Source organism: Salmo salar, unplaced genomic scaffold (genome assembly GCF_965601325.2).
Source record: "Salmo salar unplaced genomic scaffold, fSalSal1 ptg000257l, whole genome shotgun sequence".
NCBI lineage: Eukaryota > Metazoa > Chordata > Actinopteri > Salmoniformes > Salmonidae > Salmo > Salmo salar.
This window is the reverse complement of record NW_027675339.1, coordinates 362501-380000: the sequence shown is the minus strand read 5'-3', so window position 1 is coordinate 380000 and position 17500 is coordinate 362501. Positions and strand designations below refer to the sequence as shown.

The window sequence follows — 17500 nt, the reverse complement described above, 5'->3', positions numbered from 1 at the left end:
CAACTAACCCTACACTCATTAAAACCCACTACCCCATTCCACTACTTTGACCCTATCTGCTCCTGCACCAGGCCAACTAACCCTACACTCATTAAAACCCACTACCCCATTCCACTACTTTGACCCTATCTGCTCCTGCACCAGGCCAACTAACCCTACACTCATTAAAACCCACTACCCCATTCCACTACTTTGACCCTATCTGCTCCTGCACCAGGCCAACTAACCCTACACTCATTAAAACCCACTACCCCATTCCACTACTTTGACCCTATCTGCTCCTGCACCAGGCCAACTAACCCTACACTCATTAAAACCCACTACCCCATTCCACTACTTTGACCCTATCTGCTTCTGCACCAGGCCAACGGCATGGGAGGACAGGACACCACCACTCAACACACCCTGGAACTCTTCTGAAGTCAAATCTAGTATGACCAAATACTTCTCTGCAGCTGCCACCAAAACATATTTTTTTTCTGTGATTTACATTCCATTTCTGCGGTACAGTTGATAACCATTTGCTATGAACACTAAGAAGCCAACCTTACGGAAGCATATATCACTGGTTGGCCCATCCCTCTGTGCTGTCACAGATCTACTACTCACAGGGATCCTCTCAGGACCCCTCAGCCTTGACCCATCCTCCTCTACTTTCTTCACTGCCTCAGCAGTGACAACCTGTTCCCAACAGTGGGGTCAGTGGGATTGGATAGGGGCCCCTCTACTTCTCTCTCTCTCTCTGACTGGAGGAGACAGGTGAAATGGTGTGTCTCCTCTGGTCAACAATACTCACCTTGAGAGACTCCACAGCCTGTTGGAGCTCCTTCAGCTCCTTCTCTCTCTCCTGGAATCTCTGCTGGACCTTCTGCTGACTCATCCCCAGCTGCCTCTGTGGAGAATCACTCTTCAATGAGCTATCAAGCTTTATTAGTCCAGTAGATCAATAGTATAGTAATGTGACATAGGGCCCATAGAGAGGAAGGTCTAAAAAATGGATGGTCCATTTACTAAATGATATTTATTTGTTGCTATGTGAATGATTATAGTTTTTATGGTAGGACTACATGTATCAACGGGTTGAGACTGAACTTTGGACTCATAAAAGGCCATTCAGAATGATAATAGTGTTTGACATTATAAAATGGTGATACATTTGGAGAATCTGGGTTAACATATCTATATACTCAAGGTTTGTGTTCATATTTGTTCTGCTGAGGATTCATTTCATTTCAATGATCTCATATTCAAACAGCCTTAGTTCCTACTGTATCTTTAATTCTTTGTTTATCAGACAGTCACCAACAAGTTGTTCTGGTCTTACCTGTTTCTCAGTCCTCTCTGCTGCAGCTGACACTGTATCATGGCCTTTATGTTCGTCCATCAAACACTGATAACAGATACACTGCTGATCGGTACGACAGTAAACCTCCAGCAGTTTGTCATGATGAGAGCAGATCTTCTCCTGTAGTTGTTGCGGTGGCTTTGACCAGCTTGTGCTTCTTCAAAGCAGGAAATTCGTAGTGAGGTTGGAGGTGAGTCTCACAGTAAGAGGCCAGACACGCCAGACAGGACATGAGGGCTTTCTGCTTTCTGGTCCCAGTGCAGACATCACACGCCACATCTCTAGGTCCAGCATAGCACAGAGCAGGAGGGGGAGCAGCCTGGAGTCCTGTCTTCTTCAGTTTCTCCACCAGCTCAGCCAACATGTTATTTTTACTCAGCGTCGGCCTCGGACTGAAGGTCTGTCTGCACTGAGGACAGCTATAGACCCCTTTCAGAACATCCTGATCCCAGCAGCCCTCAATACAGCTCCTACAGTAACTGTGTCCACAGGGGATGGTGACTGGTTCCTTCAGTAGATCCAGACAGACAGAACAACAGAACTGGTCCTGGTCCAGCAGAACTCCCTGTTGAGCCATTTGGACGGTTGTTCACTCTCACACAGACAGACGACACAGAGACTCAGATCAGTTTCGTTTCCTCAGAAGAGAGTTTGTGAAGGGGGATGGACTTCCTGGTTCTGCCAGAGGGGTGGGGTTAGAGGGAGGGAGGGAGGGGTTAGAGGAATGCAGGAAGAGAGAGAGGAACTGCAAGCAACATCAAGAGGGAGACAAATAGTTTTGTTCCAATGTTAGAGCCCTTAACATATAAATAGTGTTAACCCAGTATCAGTATCAATAGTGTTAACCCAGTATCAGTATCAATAGTGTTAACCCAGTATCAGTATCAATAGGGTTAACCCAGTATCAGTATCAATAGTGTTAACCCAGTATCAGTATCAATAGGGTTAACCCAGAATCAGTATCAATAGTGTTAACCCAGTATCAGTATCAATAGGGTTAACCCAGTATCAGTATTAATAGTGTTAACCCAGTATTAGTATCAATAGGGTTAACCCAGTATCAGTATTAATAGTGTTAACCCAGTATCAGTATAAATAGGGTTAATCCAGTATCAGTATAAATAGTGTTAACCCAGTATCAGTATCAATAGTGTTAACCCAGTATCAGTATAAATAGTGTTAACCCAGTATCAGTATCAATAGGGTTAACCCAGTATCAGTATCAATAGGGTTAACCCAGTATCAGTATAAATAGTGTTAACCCAGTATCAGTATCAATAGGGTTAACCCAGTATCAGTATCAATAGTGTTAACCCAGTATCAGTATCAATAGGGTTAACCCAGTATCAGTATCAATAGTGTTAATCCAGTATCAGTATCAATAGGGTTAACCCAGAATCAGTATCAATAGTGTTAACCCAGTATCAGTATCAATAGGGTTAACCCAGTATCAGTATTAATAGTGTTAACCCAGTATTAGTATCAATAGGGTTAACCCAGTATCAGTATTAATAGTGTTAACCCAGTATCAGTATAAATAGGGTTAATCCAGTATCAGTATAAATAGTGTTAACCCAGTATCAGTATCAATAGTGTTAACCCAGTATCAGTATAAATAGTGTTAACCCAGAATCAGTATCAATAGGGTTAACCCAGTATCAGTATCAATAGTGTTAACCCAGTATCAGTATTAATAGGGTTAACCCAGTATCAGTATTAATAGTGTTAACCCAGTATCAGTATCAATAGGTTTAACCCAGTATCAGTATCAATAGTGTTAACCCAGTATCAATATCAATAGTGTATCAGTATCAATAGTGTTAACCCAGTATCAGTATAAATAGTGTTAACCCAGTATCAGTGTTAATTAGTCCCGTGCTTCGACTACTCAGACCCCTCACACATCCGGTCCATTCTGATGTTCTCACAGACACCATACCACTTCTGACACCAATGTAGCAAACAGCTGGGCAGGGAAGTGAACCCAGGTCTCACATGTAAAAGGCCAACAACCTACGCATCGCACCATTGGCACCAATTGGGTCACTTGGTTGGAATTGTGAAGTGGCTCATATAGCGAGGATCACTGCACTATAGAGGAACTATGATACAATTACATTATCACATGAAATGTAGAGGATCACTACATTAAAGTGGAACTATGATACAATTACATTATCATATGAAATGTAGAGGATCACTGCACTATAGTGGAACTATGATACAATTACATTATCATATGAAATGTAGAGGATCACTACACTATAGTGGAACTATGATACAATTACATTATCATATGAAATGTTAAATGTAGAACTATAATATATGAATATTGATATATTGAATTTGACTTGACCACGTCCAGTCTGCTCCATTTATATGATTAAACTGACACCAACCTGTCTCAGTAGTAGTAGACTGTTAGGAGTGTTTTACTGTCATTCACTATACTAACATTACACCAACCTGTCTCAGTAGTAGTAGACTGTTAGGAGTGTTTTACTGTCATTCACTATACTAACATTACACCAACCTGTCTCAGTAGTAGTAGACTGTTAGGAGTGTTTTACTGTCATTCACTATACTAACATTACATTTAATTTATCTACACACTTTACAATAATCCCTGGCAGTATTCTCACCTTGTAGCCTGACTTCATTGTGATTATTTTCTGTTCTGTTGTGTATATTCTGATGGGTGAGGCCTGAGCTGGAATGTGAAGCTAACTGAAGCTGGCTAGCTTTAGAAAACCAGTATATCAAGCCTGTATCATAGTATACCCCTCAGGCTACGTTCAGGTTTCAGCAAGAGGCAGGTATCAACATGCCGAGTCGTAGGCGACAACCTGGGTTGTATTCATTAGTTTACTCCACAGCCAACAGTTTTAAGATGTTAAATAAAACATAAACCGTTTACTCTAAACGCTGTACAATGTGACCTAAACGGTTTCTGTTGCCAAACGTTTTGCTACGGTGGGCACTAATGAATACACACAAACTGTTTTGAGGAAGTGTAAGTTGTTGTTAGGCTCTCGAACAATATTTATTAGTCTCTCTTTCACACAACATACCTTCCTGAGTGAAAAGAGTTAACTGTAGATTATAAAGAGAACATGTTTGTTTGTTGCTAGTTGTGTTTTAAGCCTGTTTTGAGAAGACAAGTCTATAGACCTATGATACAGTACACTCTTATAAAGGGTTCCAAACGGGTCCTCCGGCCGTCCCCGTAGGAGAACGCTTTTGGGTTCCAGGTAGAACCCTTCTGGCTTCCATGTAGAACCCTCTGCGGAAAGGGTTCTTCACGGAACCCAAAAGTGTTCTACCTAGTACCAAAAAAAGGGTTCTACAAAGGGTTCTCCTATGGGGACAGCCAAAGAACCCTTTTAGATTGTAGATAGTGTAGGAGCGATCACCCTGGGGCACACAGATGGGCACAGAACGAATTCACCCCACGCATCTAATTTATATCCAAAACATTTTAAGGAGAGTAGGACTATTATAACACTGTCCCCCAAAAATATCATCAACTATATGAATACACACAACAATATCATCAACTATATTAATACACATAACAATATCATCAACTATATTAATACACACAACAATATCACCAACTATATTAATACACACAACACTATCATTAACTATATTAATACACACAACAATATCATTAACTATATGAATACACATAACAATATCATCAACTATATTAATACACATAACAATATCATCAACTATATTAATGCACATAACAATATCATCAACTATATTAATACACATGACAATATCATCACCTATATGAATACACACAACAATATCATCAACTATATTAATACACACAACAATATCCTCAACTATATTAATACACATAACAATATCATCAACTATATGAATACACACAACAATATCATCAACTATATTAATACACATAACAATACCATCAACTATATTAATACACATGACAATATCACCAACTATATTAATACACACAACAATATCATCAACTATATGAATACACATAACAATCGTCGTCTTACCTTTTATCTCTCAATAGAAACAGAGTCTGTAATGATCATTCGGTCGTTGAAAGTTACTTTCGTTTGCTCTGCTCATTTACATATCAGGTTCTGCCTGTTCTCTCTCCACTCCCTCTCTCTTTACAGCTCTTACAATGTGCAGCTCCTCTCTCTCCCCAGGGGTAGCAGCTCCTCTCTCCCCAGGGGTAGTAGCTCCTCTCTCCCCAGGGGTAGCAGCTCCTCTCTCCCCAGGGGTAGCAGCTCCTCTCTCCCCAGGGGTAGCAGCTCCTCTCTCCCCAGGGGTAGCAGCTCCTCTCTCTCCAGGGGTAGCAGCTCCTCTCTCCCCAGGGGTAGCAGCTCCTCTCTCCCCAGGGGTAGCAGCTCCTCTCTCCCCAGGGGTAGCAGCTCCTCTCTCTCCAGGGGTAGCAGCTCCTCTCTCCCCAGGGGTAGCAGCTCCTCTCTCCCCAGGGGTAGCAGCTCCTCTCTCCCCAGGGGTAGCAGCTCCTCTCTCTCCAGGGGTAGCAGCTCCTCTCTCCCCAGGGGTAGCAGCTCCTCTCTCCCCAGGGGTAGCAGCTCCTCTCTCTCCAGGGGTAGCAGCTCCTCTCTCCCCAGGGGTAGCAGCTCATCTCTCCCCAGGGGTAGCAGCTCCTCTCTCTCCAGGGGTAGCAGCTCCTCTCTCCCCAGGGGTAGCAGCTCCTCTCTCCCCAGGGGTAGCAGCTCCTCTCTCCCCAGGGATTTGAAGACATTAGGAGCTACTTTTGAACACATACATCTACAGTGTATTGCCAACAGCTTCAAACATTGACTCTGACCTGTCCAAAAAGCCAATCTGATTAAATTACCCCTCAATCCCTTCTTTCTTTTTTTCTCTCTCTCTAAAGTCACACTTTTTTGATAGTACTTTTAAAAGTGGCAATATTTCGAGAATAAAGTGGCAATATTTTGATAATATACTCAACATTATATTTTTAGAATGAAGTCTGTTATGAATGTAGGGGATGTGTTTAATAAGTGCATGTCTCCCTGACTACCTGTTGCTGTACCACTGTTGAAATGCCTCAGTTAGATGTCCTGGTGAAACTATAATAAAGTCTGTTATATTTCTAGATGAATGTAGGGGATGTGTTTAATAAGTGCATGTCTCCCTGACTACCTGTTGCTGTACCACTGTTGAAATGCCTCAGTTAGATGTCCTGGTGAAACTATAATAAAGTCTGTTATATTTCTAGATGAATGTAGGGGATGTGTTTAATAAGTGCATGTCTCCCTGACTACCTGTTGCTGTACCACTGTTGAAATGCCTCAGTTAGATGTCCTGGTGAAACTACCCTTTAGAATTGGATTTACTAAAGTTTGTATCATTCACAACTAACGTTGCCAAATAACAGTTTAAAATTATCACTTTTATACTCAACATAGACACTTCATATGAACACTCACTCTGGAATGATACAAATATCCTTTTTATTTCATTCAAGCAAAATACAGTTATATTATTATTACTATAAAATCATATAATATAAAATAATGGCACATGACTTATATGTATAGACCCATCTAGTCTACTAAATGAACAAGCCTACATCCTATAACAAGGAGCATAGCCAGATAACATACAGTATCTAGTCTACTAAATGAACAAGCCTACAGTCTATATCATAGCCAGATAACATACAGTATCTAGTCTACTAAATGAACAAGTTTACATCCTATATCATAGCCAGATAACATACAGTATCTAGTCTACTAAATTAACACGTCTACAGTCTATATCATAGCCAGATAACATACAGTATCTAGTCTACTAAATGAACAAGCCTACAGTCTATATCATAGCCAGATAACATACAGTATCTAGTCTACTAAATGAACAAGCCTACAGTCTATATCATAGCCAGATAACATACAGTATCTAGTCTACTAAATGAACAAGCCTACAGTCTATATCATAGCCAGATAACATACAGTATCTAGTCTACTAAATGAACAAGTCTACAGCCTATATCATAGCCAGATAACATACAGTATCTAGTCTACTAAATGAACAAGCCTACATCCTATGGCATGGAGCATAGCCAGATAACAGTCAGTAGGCCAACTCATATTCCGTTCTTCTATAATACATGTTTATTTAGATCTGCCTAAAATAAATAATGGATTCATTGTGATGGTGTGTATTAAATTGATTCATCATTTTTTTATGTAGATGTTCCAAAGGTGCTCATCAGTGGTTTGTATGAGGCTGGTAGACAGTGGTTTGTATGAGGCTGGTAGACAGTGGTTTGTATGAGGCTTGTAGACAGTGGTTTGTATGAGGCTGGTAGACAGTGGTTTGTATGAGGGTTGTAGACAGTGGTTTGTATGAGGCTTGTAGACAGTGGTTTGTATGAGGCTTGTAGACAGTGGTTTGTATGAGGGTTGTAGACAGTGGTTTGTATGAGGCTTGTAGACAGTGGTTTGTATGAGGCTTGTAGACAGTGGTTTGTATGAGGCTGGTAGACAGTGGTTTGTATGAGGCTTGTAGACAGTGGTTTGTATGAGGCTTGTAGACAGTAGTTTGTATGAGGCTGGTAGACAGTGGTTTGTATGAGGCTGGTAGACAGTGGTTTGTATGAGGCTTGTAGACAGTGGTTTGTATGAGGCTTGTAGACAGGGGTTTGTATGAGGCTGGTAGACAGTGGTTTGTATGAGGCTTGTAGACAGGGGTTTGTATGAGGCTTGTAGACAGTGGTTTGTATGAGGCTTGTAGACAGTGGTTTGTATGAGGCTTGTAGACAGGGGTTTGTATGAGGCTTGTAGACAGTGGTTTGTATGAGGCTTGTAGACAGTGGTTTGTATGAGGCTTGTAGACAGTGGTTTGTATGAGGCTTGTAGACAGTGGTTTTTATGAGGCTGGTAGACAGGGGTTTGTATGAGGCTTGTAGACAGTGGTTTGTATGAGGCTTGTAGACAGTGGTTTGTATGAGGCTTGTAGACAGTGGTTTGTATGAGGCTTGTAGACAGTGGTTTGTATGAGGCTTGTAGACAGGGGTTTGTATGAGGCTTGTAGACAGGGGTTTGTATGAGGCTTGTAGACAGTGGTTTGTATGAGGCTGGTAGACAGTGGTTTGTATGAGGCTTGTAGACAGTGGTTTGTATGAGGCTTGTAGACAGTGGTTTGTATGAGGCTTGTAGACAGTGGTTTGTATGAGGCTTGTAGACAGGGGTTTGTATGAGGCTTGTAGACAGTGGTTTGTATGAGGCTTGTAGACAGGGGTTTGTATGAGGCTTGTAGACAGTGGTTTGTATGAGGCTTGTAGACAGTGGTTTATATGAGGCTTGTAGACAGTGGTTTGTATGAGGCTGGTAGACAGTGGTTTGTATGAGGCTTGTAGACAGTGGTTTGTATGAGGCTTGTAGACAGTGGTTTGTATGAGGCTTGTAGACAGTGGTTTGTATGAGGCTTGTAGACAGGGGTTTGTATGAGGCTTGTAGACAGTGGTTTGTATGAGGCTTGTAGACAGTGGTTTATATGAGGCTTGTAGACAGTGGTTTGTATGAGGCTGGTAGACAGTGGTTTGTATGAGGCTTGTAGACAATGGTTTGTATGAGGCTGGTAGACAGTGGTTTGTATGAGGCTTGTAGACAGTGGAGGCCTGTAGTTGCTATACGTGTCAATGTTAATTAACAGTAATTTACCTTCAGGTCAGCAGTCTTTTGCATGACAATAACCGTCAGACAAAAAAAATCAAGCTCTAGGTGTGTGTCTGGGTCTCCTACATCATGACAGCTCTAGGTGTGTGTCCAGGTCTCCTACATCATGACTCCACAGCTCTAGGTCTGTGTCTGGGTCTCCTACATCATGACTCCACAGCTCTAGGTCTGTGTCTGGGTCTCCTACATCATGACTCCACAGCTCTAGGTCTGTGTCCAGGTCTCCTACATCATGACTCCACAGCTCTAGGTCTGTGTCTGGGTCTCCTACATCATGACTCCACAGCTCTAGGTCTGTGTCTGGGTCTCCTACATCATGACTCCACAGCTCTAGGTCTGTGTCCAGGTCTCCTACATCATGACTCCACAGCTCTAGGTCTGTGTCTGGGTCTCCTACATCATGACTCCACAGCTCTAGGTCTGTGTCCAGGTCTCCTACATCATGACTCCACAGCTCTAGGTCTGAATCTGGTTGTCCTACATCATGACGCAACAGCTCTAGGTCTGTGTCTGGGTCTCCTACATCATGACTCCACAGCTCTAGGTCTGTGTCTGGGTCTCCTACATCATGACTCCACAGCTCTAGGTCTGTGTCTGGGTCTCCTACATCATGACTCCACAGCTCTAGGTCTGTGTCTGGGTCTCCTACATCATGACTCCACAGCTCTAGGTCTGTGTCTGGGTCTCCTACATCATGACTCCACAGCTCTAGGTCTGTGTCTGGGTCTCCTACATCATGACAGCTCTAGGTCTGTGTCCAGGTCTCCTACATCATGACTCCACAGCTCTAGGCCTGTGTCTGGGTCTCCTACATCATGACTCAACAGCTCTAGGTCTGTGTCTGCGTCTCCTACATCATGACTCAACAGCTCTAGGTCTGTGTCTGGGTCTCCTACATCATGACTCCACAGCTCTAGGTCTGTGTCTGCGTCTCCTACATCATGACTCCACAGCTCTAGGTCTGAATCTGGGTTTCCTAAATCATCCTCTTCCCTCCATGTCCTCCTGGCTGCTGCTGTTCTAAGTGTTCCACTGGCCTGCTGTTGTCATCTGTCCCCCTTTGCTCATCTGAGATGTTTAGATTACATCATATTTGAGGACACATACTTTAAGGGCCTATGTGTTTTTCATGTTTTGTTCTCCTACAATCTAACCACAAATCTGGCCATCTTTTCTCCTCCCTTCCTGACTGCCCTCCCCCTTCCCTTCTCAGTTCAAGTTTGTTTATTATATACACATGATAGACACTGTGGCAGGGTGCCCCCAGTGATGCGTTGGACAGACCGCATCACCCTCTTGTTGTGTTTCGAGGGATGCATGGCTCTCGACATTCGCCTCTCCCGAGTCCGTATGGGAATGATGGGAGTGCAGTGATGGGACAAGACTGTAACTATCAGTTGGATATCACAAAATTGGGGGTAAAAAATAGGATGAACATAGATGTACACAGAATGTAATTTCACTTTATACTGAGTACCTTCACCTTGACAATGTGACACAAACAATGTACTGAACACCGTACCGGTTTCTCAACTCACAATAACTATGGATAGCAGCCGCCACCGATAAACCACACAGAAGAAGGGTCTGGGGCGACAACAGTAGCTAGTTAGCCGTACACCACACAGAAGAAGGGTCTGGGGCGACAACAGTAGCTAGTTAGCCGTACACCACACAGAAGAAGGGGCTGGGGCGACAACGGTAGCTAGTTAGCCGTACACCACACAGAAGAAGGGTCTGGGGCGACAACAGTAGCTAGTTAGCCGTACACCACACAGAAGAAGGGGCTGGGGCAACAACAGTAGCTAGCTAGCCGTACACCACACAGAAGAAGGGGCTGGGGCAACAACAGTAGCTAGTTAGCCGTACACCACACAGAAGAAGGGACTGGGGCAACAACAGTAGCTAGCTAGCCGTACACCACACAGAAGAAGGGGCTGGGGCAACAACAGTAGCTAGTTAGCCGTACACCACACAGAAGAAGGGGCTGGGGCAACAACAGTAGCTAGCTAGCCGTAAACCACACAGAAGAAGGGACTGGGGCGACAACAGTAGCTAGTTAGCCGTACACCACACAGAAGAAGGGACTGGGGCGACAACAGTAGCTAGTTAGCCGTACACCACACAGAAGAAGGGGCTGGGGCAACAACAGTAGCTAGTTAGCTGTACACCACACAGAAGAAGGGGCTGGGGCAACAACAGTAGCTAGTTAGCCGTACACCGGTAAACAGTGTCCTTTGTGCCCACCTGTCGGGCATTGTTCTCCCACTTTTCTGTTAATGAAAGTGAGAGCAGGTAGGCGGGATCGAAGGACACTGTCTTTTAATTAAATCAAACCCGGTCAGGGGCTGGGAAGGTGGGGGGCCTGCACCCTTACAGCAGGTGGGGGGCCTGTCCCCATACAGCAGGTGAGGGGGCTGCGCCCATTTAGCAGGTGGGAGTCCTGTCCCCATACAGCCAACAAAAAACTGAGTGCTGGTTTAAACTCTGGTTTGGGCTTGGAACCAATGGGTCATTGGTATGCAGGAACCAATGGGGTCAAAACGTTAGCTAGCTACAACATGTAAAAATTGACCAGAGGTAATTGACATTAGCTAGCTAAAATTAGCCAGCTAGCTAGCAAAATCTTCCTTGATGTTTTTCTCCCGAAAGAATGCAGAACAGGGAATACCACTTAGCAGGAGTTGTTGTGTAAATTTAGTTGTTTTCCAGTAAGTGTTGTTGTGTAGCTACCAGTCTGTCCTGGAATGGAATGTTGATGTGGGTGGTAGTAGTCATGCAGAAGCTATTGATAATAAGAGGGCGCAAGCATATTTTCACCTTCAGGTTCCTCCAAGAATCATTTATGATAAGAAAGGTGAAAATATGAAACCATTGATTAGGAAAGGTTAAAATATGAACCCATTGATTAGGAAAGGTTAAAATATGAACCCATTGATTAGGAAAGGTGAAAATATGAACCCATTGATTAGGAAAGGTTAAAATATGAACCCATTGATTAGGAAAGGTTAAAATATGAACCCATTGATTAGGAAAGGTGAAAATATGAACCCATTGATTAGGAAAGGTTAAAATATGAACCCATTGATTAGGAAAGGTTAAAATATGAACCCATTGATTAGGAAAGGTTAAAATATGAACCCATTGATTAGGAAAGGTTAAAATATGAACCCATTGATTAGGAAAGGTTCCCAGAGGAACTCTAAAGATGAAAAGGTTCTTGTAAGAATATTCTTTACATTTCAACTTTCCTAATTGAACCCCTAATTATTTAAATTTTTTAATTACATTTTTTGTTTAACCTTTATTGAACTAGGCAAGTCAGTTAAGAACACATTCTTCTTTACAATGACGGCCTAAACCGGCCAAACCTGGACGAAGCTGGGCCAATTGTGTACTGCCCTATGGGACTCCCAATCACGGCCGGTTGGGATACATTCTGCATTCTTAGTGTGTTCTTCTGAAATAGGCTAGATTTTCTTCATGCCATGTTTGTTTAGACCTGTCTCAGATAAATACTGGAGTTATTGTGATGGTGTCGGCTTTATTACATGGATTTATTAGACTTTTTAAAATGTAGGTGTTCCATAGGTCTGTATCAGTGGCTTGTAGGCTATGTTTGGAATCCAGTAGATGCTAAATGTGTTGATGTTAATTAAGGGTAAATTACCATGAGATTGTCAGTTATTTGCATGACAATCACTGGCTGACAAAATGTCATGACCGACACAGCCCTAGGTGACATCAATAAGGGATCATAGCTTTCACCTGGATTCACCTGGTCAGTCTATGTCATGACCGACACAGCCCTAGGTGACATCAATAAGGGATCATAGCTTTCACCTGGATTCACCTGGTCAGTCTATGTCATGACCGACACAGCCCTAGGTGACATCAATAAGGGATCATAGCTTTCACCTGGATTCACCTGGTCAGTCTATGTCATGACCGACACAGCCCTAGGTGACATCAATAAGGGATCAGAGCTTTCACCTGGATTCACCTGGTCAGTCTATGTAATGGAATAAACAGATATTCCTAATGTTATGTACACACAGTGTCTATCATGTGTATATAATAAACAAACTTGAACTGAGAAGGGAAGAGGGAGGGCAGCCAGGAGGGAGGAGAACAGTTGGCTAGATTTGTGTTTAGTTTGTAGGTGAACAAAACATGAAAAATACGTTGGGGCTAGGGGGCAGTTTTGAGAATTTTGAAAAAAATATGTGCCCGTTTTTAACTGCCTCCTACACCAACCCAGAAGCTAGGATATGCATATTATTAGTAGATTTGGATAGAAAACACTCTAAAGTTTCCAAAACTGTTTGAATGATGTCTGTGAGTATAACAGAACTCATATGACAGGCAAAACCCTGAGAGAAATCCAACAAGGAAATGAACATCTGGTTCCTGTAGTTTTCTCAAGTCCTTGCCTTTCTGACACACAGTGAGTTAGGACTCAAATAGCACTTCCTAAGGCTTCCACTAGATGTCAACAGTCTTAGAAAGTAGTTTGAGCCTTTTGCGGTAAACACAGACCGAAGGAGAACGCTGGTAATCAGGTGCCCTGAATATCACATCAATTCATAGGGCGCGTTCATGTGAGAAATCCCTTTGCGTTCCAAAACGTTTTTCAAGGCAATGCAAACGTCTGGTTGGAATATTACTGAAGTTTCACGTTCTCAAGGCCCTAAAGATTGATGCTATACAACGTTTGACATGTTTGAACGAACGTAAATATAACTTTTTCTTGACTTTCCGTCGTCACATTTCCCTCGCGCGCCCTACATTTTGAGTAGCCTACAGAACGCGCAGACAACATGGAGTTATTTGGACATAAATCATTAACTTTATCGAACAAAACAACATTTGTTGTGGACCTAGGATTCCTGGAAGTGCCTTCTGATGAAGATTATTAAAGGTAAGTGAATATTTCTAATGCTATTTATGAAAATAGATGACTCCAAGATGGCCAGTGTCTATAATTGCCTGCTGTTTTTTTTCTGACCACAGTACTCAGATTATTGCAAAGTGTGCTCTCCCAGTAAAGTTATTTTGAAATCTGTCAACGCGGTTGCATTCAGGAGATGTTAATCTATAATTCTTTGAATAACAGTTTAATATTTTATCAAGGTTTATGACGAGTATTTTTTAATTTGTTGTGCTGATTCACCGGCATTTTTGGAGGCAAAATATTTTCTGAACATCACGCGCCGATGTAAAATGCTGTTTTTTGATATAAATATGAACTTGATAGAACACAAAATGCATGTATTGTCTAACATAATGTCCTAGGAGTGTCATCTGATGAAGATTGTCAAAGGTTAGTGCTGCATTTTAGCTGGTTTTCTGCTTTTGGTGACGCTTGTCCTTGTATTGAAAATGGCTGTGTGTAATGTTTTGTCAATGTACTGTCCTAACATAATCTAATTTTATGCTTTCGCCGTAAAGCCTTTTTGAAATCGGACAACGTGGTTAGATTAACCTGTTATGGCTAGGGGGCAGTATTTTCACGGATGGATAAAAAACGTACCCGATTTAATCTGGTTACTACTCCTGCCCAGTAACTAGAATATGCATATAATTATTGGCTTTGGATAGAAAACACCCTAAAGTTTCTAAAACTGTTTGAATGGTGTCTGTGAGTATAACAGAACTCATATGGCAGGCAAAAACCTGAGAAGATTTCATGCAGGAAGTGGCCTGTCTGACAAGGTGTCGTTCTTCTTGTCTCTGTTTATTGAAGAGTGAGGATCTTAGCTGTCCCGTGACACTTCCTACGGCTGCCATAGGGTCTCAGAAGGCGGCAAAACGCTGAATCGTGGCTTTGCAGGCTCTGGCTGAAACAAAGTAGCGCGTTTGGGTAGTGGCTGGTTACAGTACTGTGAGACTCAGGCTCGTGCCCGCGTCGACCGAAAGCTTTGTTTTCTTTCCTCTGTTTAGCTAAATGGACATTCTCGGTCGGAATATTATCGCTTTTTTACGAGAAAAATGGCATAAAAATGGATTTTAAACAGCGGTTGACATGCTTCGAAGTACGGTAATGGAATATTTAGATTTTTTTTGTCACGAATTGCGCCATGCGCGTGACCCTTCTTTACCATTCGGATAGTGTCTGGGACGCACGAACAAAACGCCGCTATTCGGATATAACGATGGATTATTTTGGACCAAACCAACATTTGTTATTGAAGTAGCAGTCCTGGGAGTGCATTCTGACGAAGACAACAAAAGATAATCAAACTTTTATAATAGTAAATCTGATATTGGTGAGTGCTAAACTTGCCGGGTGTCTAAATAGCTAGCCCGTGATGCCTGGGCTATGTACTTAGAATATTGCAAAATGTGCTTTCACCAAAAAGCTATTTTAAAATCGGACATATCGAGTGCATAGAGGAGTTCTGTATCTATAATTCTTAAAATAATTGTTATGCTTTTTGTGAACGTTTATCGTGAGTAATTTAGTAAATTGTTAGCAAATTCCCCGGAAGTTTGCGGGGGTATGCTAGTTCTGAACGTCACATGCTAATGTAAAAAGCTGTTTTTTGATATAAATATGAACTTGATTGAACAAAACATGCATGTATTGTATAACTTAATTGTGTTGATGATGAACAGAAGAAGCACTGGATCTGGCTAAATTGTCCACGTCAGAAGCAACATGTATTGATCATCGGAGCAGGGCGCCTGCCAAAGAAGTTATCGCTGGAGTCTTGTTGGATATAGTTGACGAGTACCTTAGTCAGAAAATCCCAGGAGTGGTCAGTGCAGGTCACCTGACCCCTATGGTAAATGGAAGGAAGGAGAAAAGCCTATTGATAGGATCTGTGCACCCGATTAGACAACAATCACACCATTAACATCTGCTACCCATGTGAATGTGACCAATACAATTTGATTTGATTGATTTGTACTGTCATATTGTGATCAATATTAAAAAATGTCCACCTCTCTTCTTCCATCTGGTTGATGATCCTTTATTAGTCACATCTGGCACATCATTTCATTCAGTTGAATTGAGTTTATACACAAACCAGATTGTTGTGTCAAGAATTTGACAAATAAACATTCTACAATATTTACAAACACCAAGAGTTTGAGTTTATTTTATTTTTACAGGGACAGTGCACATTAATCAACGTTTCAGTAAAAGTGACGGTTTTAGCCAGCCGGCTAATTTTCAACCGCAGTCCCTGGGCAGGTTATTAAAAACAATTACAATATAGACAATCATTGAGCAGTGAGCACACGCAGAGCAACATAGAACAAGCAAGACATAGCATACAGACAGAGCAACATAGGACAAGCAAGATGTAGCATACAGACAGAGCAACATAGATGTAGCATACAGACAGAGCAACATAGATGTAGCATACAGACAGAGCAACATAGGACAAGCAAGATGTAGCATACAGACAGAGCAACATAGGACAAAAAGCAACAAGACAAAATCCATAAAAACAACAGTGTTTTCACACCTCTCAAGCTACAGACAACAGACAACATGGAAAGTGGCAATACACAGCTAGTGATTATGTTCACAAGTCTGATTGACCTTTAGCCATGTCTTCATGCAATTTGTGAAAGTGTGATATGTGGTGCAGTTATGTGTGTCTGATGGCAGTGTATTCCAGACATGGGACGCTCTCACAGAGAAAGCGGATTTACTAAAGGTGCTTTTCCTTAAGGGAACTATACAGTCACCTCTCATGGCAGACCTTGTGGATCTGCTGCCATATGTTTGGGTTTTCTGTTTTACAAAAATACTGAGTGGAGGGGGAGCTAGGCCATTTAGGATCTTGAATACAAGACATGCGTCGGTGTATTGCACAAGATCTTCCCAACTCAGGAGCTCATGCTTTCTGAGGATGTAACAGTGATGATGGCTATTGGGCTTCCTATCGAGCACTTTGAGAGCCTGTTTGTAGACAGACTGAATAGGTTGTAATGTTGTATAGCAAGCTTGGGTCCAACTAGTCAAGCAGTATGTTAAGTGGGGGAGTATCATCGATTTGAAGTACAGTCTTGCTACCTCTGTGGTCAAACAATTTCGTATAAATCGGAAATTGGTTGAATTTGGTTATTTGAATTACCTTTTTCACCTGCTTTTTAAAAGAGAGGTTGGAATCAAGTATGATGCCAAGGTACTTAAAATCAGATACCACCTGGAGCTTCTCCCCTGACACATAGACATCTGGCTCAGTAGCATCAGATACCACCTGGAGCTTCTCCCCTGACACACAGACATCTGGTTCAGTAGCATCAGATACCACCTGGAGCTTCTCCCCTGACACATAGACAACTGGCTCAGTAGCATCTGTTGCCCTCTTTGTGATGAACATGCAAACAGTTTTTTTCACATTGAGATGCAAACACGAGTCACTGAGCCACTTTGTAACCTGGACCATTACAGTAGTGAGTTCTTGTGCAGCTTGTTGTTTGC

General features: G+C 42.2%; 1 protein-coding gene and 1 pseudogene across 2 annotated transcripts in view; both read right to left on the bottom strand.

Moving 5' to 3' along the window:
• Positions 1-17500, bottom strand: part of LOC123735045 (tripartite motif-containing protein 16-like) — a 55530-nt pseudogene that overhangs the window by 6427 nt on the left and 31603 nt on the right. Inside the window, exons 2-3 of the transcript XR_014383289.1 lie at positions 1325-2023; positions 797-892 (exon numbers count right to left, since the gene is read on the bottom strand). The product of XR_014383289.1 is annotated as a tripartite motif-containing protein 16-like (transcript). The remainder of the gene's footprint in view (positions 1-796; positions 893-1324; positions 2024-17500) is intronic.
• The window catches only part of LOC145867280 (NLR family CARD domain-containing protein 3-like), a 109935-nt gene continuing 108453 nt past the window's right edge, over positions 16019-17500 (bottom strand). Inside the window, exon 11 of the mRNA XM_082971349.1 lies at positions 16019-17500. This exon is cut by the window's right edge and continues 1557 nt beyond it. The gene's annotated coding sequence lies outside the window, so the exon portion shown is untranslated.